The sequence below is a fragment of the Neomonachus schauinslandi genome, chromosome 1 (genome assembly GCF_002201575.2).
Source record: "Neomonachus schauinslandi chromosome 1, ASM220157v2, whole genome shotgun sequence".
NCBI classification, from domain to species: Eukaryota; Metazoa; Chordata; class Mammalia; order Carnivora; family Phocidae; genus Neomonachus; species Neomonachus schauinslandi.
Genome location: NC_058403.1, coordinates 71,952,609 through 71,958,302, shown reverse-complemented (window position 1 = coordinate 71,958,302; position 5,694 = coordinate 71,952,609).

Below are 5,694 nucleotides of genomic sequence, written 5' to 3'. Positions count from 1 at the left end.
CCTCTCCTGACCATTATATTTAAAATCACAACCGAGGGGCGCCTGGGTGGCTCAGTCGTTAAGCGTCTGCCTTCGGCTCAGGTCATGATCCCAGGGTCTGGGATCAAGTCCCACATCGGGCTCCCTGCTCGGCGGGGAGCCTGCTTCTCCCTCTCCCACTCCTCCTGCTTGTGTTCCCTCTCTCGCTATGTCTCTCTCTGTCAAAAAATAAATTAAAAAAAAATTTTTTTAAATCACAACCGAGGGGCACCTGAGTGGCTCAGATGGTTGGGCGTCTGCCTCTGGCTCAGGTCTTGATGCCAGGGTCCTGGGATCGAGTCCCGCACCGGGCTCCTGACTCAGCAGGGAGCCTTTGGGGCGTGATTAAGTTTAAATGACGTTATGAGGGTGGAGCCCCCATGATGGAATTAGCGCCCTTATAAGAAGGGGAGGAGATCAGAGCCCGCTCTCTCTGCCCCCTGAGGACACAGCAAGAAGGAAGCCATCTGCAAACCAGGAAGAGGGCCCTTACAATATTTCGTTATAGCAGCCCAAGCTAAGACAGCTATATAACTGACTTGTTTCTTAGACTCGGTTTTGGTCTCCCCATACTGGAAGCTCCCTGAAGGGAGGACTAGTCTTGTCCACTGCTGAATCACACGAGCCTAGAACCGTACCTGGCTTGGTCCTCTCGGGTTTAACAGGATGGGTTGAAGGAAGAAGGGATTCCCATGCAGGTGGCCCACGACACACGCTCGAGAAACCCTGCTCAAGGAAGAGCTCCCACTTTGGTACTGGCCCGACGAGAGTTTGCATTCCAGCTCTACTCACTTCTGTATGACTTCAGACAATTGAAGCCCCCTGAGCATCAGTTCTCTCATCTGTAAAATGAAGACAATATTGGAATCTTTGGGTTGCAACCCAAGGACCCAGTGAGCTAACGAGGCACAGAGCAGCACTCCCCTCAATACTTCCTCCTTCTTCGTCCCCTGGGTGGAATTTTGCATTCAATGTCCTCTGAGCAGAAAATGTGCCTGAAGCTTCCAGGTGGGAGGGGACTCATTCTGCTTTTCACCAGGTGGAGAGAGGCAGGGAGGAATGCATGGAGGTCCCTGCCCGGGAGGTGATAAGTCACCCCCGCTGGCTCCCGGCTCCCTCGGTAGTCCAGAGGATGCAGGCTCACCCCCTCCGCCCTCCGTCCCCCATCCCTTCTCGCCAGCAGAAATGAACGAGCGGTTTCTGGGGAAGCAGACAATAAATCACTAGCTGGGATCAGCAACCACAGAAACAGTACCGTCCAAGATCCCAGGCACAGAGAGCCCATGCCAGAGACAGCAGCGTGGACACCCCAAGGAGGCATTCCTCGGGGAAACAGCCCCGCCCAGTTCCCTGCGGCGCTTGGACCACGTCCCAGACTCTGCCAGCCCCACCTGGAGGAACGTACACTAGAGCATGGGAGGTTTGGGAGAGGTGATCCTGGAATCGGTGATTAAGGTGGTAGAATCCTTTTTCCTCCGGGTGTCATGAAACAGATAGGATCCGGAGGCAGAGACACAGAAAACAGGAAATGTCTGCGCACGTGTGCGTGCCCTCGGGTACATATGCTACACACCGCAAAGAGAGGAAAAGAGGCGCCCCCATAGAGTGGGGTCGGGGCCTCTTTCCATATGGAAAACAGGACAGTGGGACACAGGACTCAGAGCCCAGAGCTGGTGTGTAAGCGCCCGCTTGGCGGATTGTTCGCTGACCTGGGGCAGCGCCTCTCCTGCCCCACTTGAATCTCTCCCCCAGGGGCCCAGAGCACGAGTCTCTGCGGTCCTCCCCACGCAAGCGGCACAGGAGCCCCCCGATGCCAGACGCTCTGCTGAGGCAGCAGGGACACCAGCCCAAATGCACCGCTGCCTGGATGGTCCTGCCCCCCCCACCCCAGCCCACCTTCGATCCAATTCGAGGCTCGGGCCTTTCCTTTCTGAAGCTACACTGGCAGGTGCAGGATGTGTAGTGACCTCCCATGCCTCTTCCGTGGCCTCCTGTCCCCCGTGAAGCCCGCTGCCGGACAGGCGAAATTCCCCGAGTCCTGGGGAGGCTGTTTCCATGCGCAGCCCCTGCTGGAGCTGTGACTCGGTGTTGCCCCAGGTTCAGGCTGAGCCCTGGAATGACATCTGCCCTGATAAGGGGTCACTCATCTGGACTCAAGGAGAACCTGGTATTCTTTTTTTTTTTTTTTCTTAAATTTTTATTTATTTGACAGAGAGAGACAGAGCGAGAGAGGGAACACAAGCAGGGGGAGTGGGAGAGGGAGAAGCAGGCCTCCCGCTGAGCAGGGAGCCCGATGTGGGGCTCGATCCCAGGACCCTGGGATCATGACCTGAGCTGAAGGCAGACGCTTAACGACTGAGCCACCCAGGCACCCCAGAAACTGGTATTCTTCAAATGAAACCAAACCGGTTCCCTTTGGAACCCAGCCACCACTCTCTCAACACTGCCTAGGATGTCACACCCAGCACCTAGTAGGAGCTCTAAAGGGCCTTGGCAGGGGCTTCTGAGGAATTAGCTTAAAAGGGCATCTGCCAAGAACCAGTTGTGTGACCTTGAGCAACTCCCTTCCCCTTTCTGGACCTCTGTTTTCCCCTCGGGCTGGCCTGGCTCTCTGCCATCTGCCCAGTGTTGACATTGTGTCCCTCTCCCACATGGGAGCAGCCTCCCTCCTGTGGGGCTGCAGGGATGCCCACCTCACTGGCTGGTCATGGTTGGGGGTGGAGGGGGTGGGATTCACACAAGAGAAACCAGGAACAGGTACTTGAAGTCAAGGTCAGAAGCAGGAATGAAGCCTGCTTCCTGCTTCCCAGAGTTACTTCTTCTCTTAGAACGGTGAGCTGTGCAAGCCAGGAGGGTCATCAGGCACCATCCACACCAGAGGTATTCAAGCTGCTTTTACCGGCATAGACTTTCACCAGATGAAATCTCACACCAGTGAGGCCCAGAGAGCAAAGAGATTTTGCGGGGAGGGGGGTGGGGGGAGCAGGGATGAAATGGAACATTTATGATAAAAGCAACACTGGCTGGCCCACTGGGAAAAGCAACTCCAGGAGAAGGAAGAAGGTCTTCAGCTGGTGAGGGAAGCTAGATAGGAGAACATCACTACTTGACTGGGCTCTCATCTCCAGAATAAACTCCCACCTTTGCCTAAAGGGGGTCTTTTTTTTTTTTTTTAATAGACGTTTCATCAGCAGCCAGAACTCACCCCGCTCCTACCCACCAAGATAGACAATGTTCCTTACCAATGGCTCACTGCCTTATCTGTCACATTAAACCTTGGCGATCTGGCCCCATCTCTTCCACTCCTGCCTATGAAAACACATGAGCTGGAATATCTGATCCACACAGCTCAAGAGCAGGCAGCAGGGAAGGAACTGAGCAGAGAAGAGCCAAGGAGAAGAGAAACTCACAAGGGGAAAGAAAGGTAAGAGTTGGTTCCTGCAGCTGACCTGGCAAACCCGAGGACCCAGGCCTGGGGGATTTCCTAGGACCCTCGGGGTCCTGACAAGGCAGAGGAGAGGCAGGAAGCTGCTGGGAAGATGGGGAAGGGCACTGTGTCTCAGACCGAGTCGTCGGAGCGTGAACAAAGGCTCAGTACCCAGAGTGAGCCGGGCATCCTGCCTGGAGGAGGCGGGCAGCAGGGCTGGTCGCGTGAGGCAGCTTGTCCCGCCCGGGCAGCAGCAAAGGCCAAGTCTCCCCAGCGCGAAGCACATCAGTGACGTCAAAAGCAGCGGGACCACGGCCAGCACTAACTAGGTACAGACACACGGGGGAGGAGACCTCGGCCAGGAGCCGCTCCCGCCGGCGCCGGCGCCGGCCCCCAAGTCCCCGCGCTGCTCCAGGCCCCAGGCCGGGAGGAGTGCGGTCCGCCCGCCGGCCGGCCTCGCAGGCGGTGCGACAGCGCACTCTAGTGGCCACGGCTCGGAGAGCGCGTCTAGAAGCCCCGCAGGCCTAGGCGTGGGGCCCCTCGCCTCTAGAAGACAATCTAACATTCCTCGGCCTCACGTTAGAATCACTCGGGAAGCTTTTAAAAATCTGAATGCCCAGGAGGCACCCCATCCCAATTAAATTAGAAGCCCTGGAAGCAGGACCGAGGCGCCAGTATTTTTAAAAACTCTCTAGAGGGGTGGCTGGCTCAGAGGCTAAAGGTATTCATTCTGTCAAGTTTTTGACATAGGAGCTCTATAAATACACATACGGACGAAAAATAAATAAATAAACAAAGGGGGGAAAAAAAACCCTCTCTAGGTGTTTGCTCTGTACCATCATGTTCAGAACAAGTTTCCTTAAAAGCAGTGGTTGAGGCTCGAGGTTTCATCAGAATCACCTGGGGGGCCCATTAATACAAATTGCCAGGCGCCACCCCGAGTTTCTGATCCAGCAGGTGTGTGGTGGGGCCTTACTAGCCCCAGGAGGGTCCCAGGTGAGATGGTGCTCCATTGCTGGGGTCACACCTTGAGAACTTGGGCTACACTTCTGTTCCAAGAGTGGGCCACGGGACGCAGCATTGACATCACCTGGGAGCTGGTTAGATACGCAGCCACCTGGGGGTCCCACCTGGGATCCACTGAATCAGAATCTACACTTTGCCTATATGCAGATGATTCACATGACGTGAAGGTTTAGAAGAGCTGCTCTAAACACCGTTTGGGCAAGCTTCACATGATCAGGCTGCGTTGAGGGCTAGCAAAACCTCTGGACCAGAGAACTTGGTGGAACGTTCTATCTGATCCAATTCTCTTGCATGACAGATGGGGGAAACTGAGACCCAAAGAAGGGAAGGAACTTGTCCCCAGTCAGTCATCCGGGGCACCTCAAATGTCATATACTCATGAACATCCCCTTCTTCTCCCCCTAAGTTCTGATCTTCATCCACCGGTCAGGCACCTCGTGAACTCAACGGGGCCTGTGGAGGTCCAGGTCCTTCCTGTCCTATCTGCTTGGAGTGCACTGAGGTAGCGAGTACACAGGAGAAGTGCCACAGAGAGCACAGTGGGAGGTGGCCTGTACAAGATGACCCCAGAGGACAGGTTTGAGATTTGAGGGTCAGCCACTGACCCTAAGTGTTGAGACTCATACCAATTTTTCGTTCATGATTCTTCTTCTGAATTGTCAAGGAAGAGACATCAGAGGCCTGTCTTACAGGCAAATCTGCACATGCTGAGCAGCCTGTCCCCAAAGTGGGCTCAATGGTCAGCTCTAGCCAAAGCTCACAGTGGGTTTCCATCTTTTTATGTCACTATTCATGCCGGCAGTTTGAGGGGCATGCAGAGTCCAGGTGGAGAGACTAGACAAACACATGAATAAATGACAATGAAATACCTATCACAAGACTAGAGGTTTTGATGTCCAGGAGAGTGAGGGGAAGGATGGCATTTGGAACAAGTGGACACTGACAGATGCACAACATAGGTCCGGGAAACCAGAGAGCTTCCTGGAGGCTGTGTGGCCATCCCAACTGGGGCATGATGGAGCTTGGATGTGACCTCTGGCCTGTCCAAATTTAGACCTCAAACTTCTTTTTTTTTAAAGATTTTATTTATTCATTTGCGAGAGAGAAAGAGAGAGAGAGAGAGCATGTGCAAGTGGTGGGGGAAGGGGTAGGACAGAGGGAGAAGCAGGCTCCCCGCTGAGCCGGGAGCCCGACGCGGGGCTCGATCCCAGGACCCCGGGATC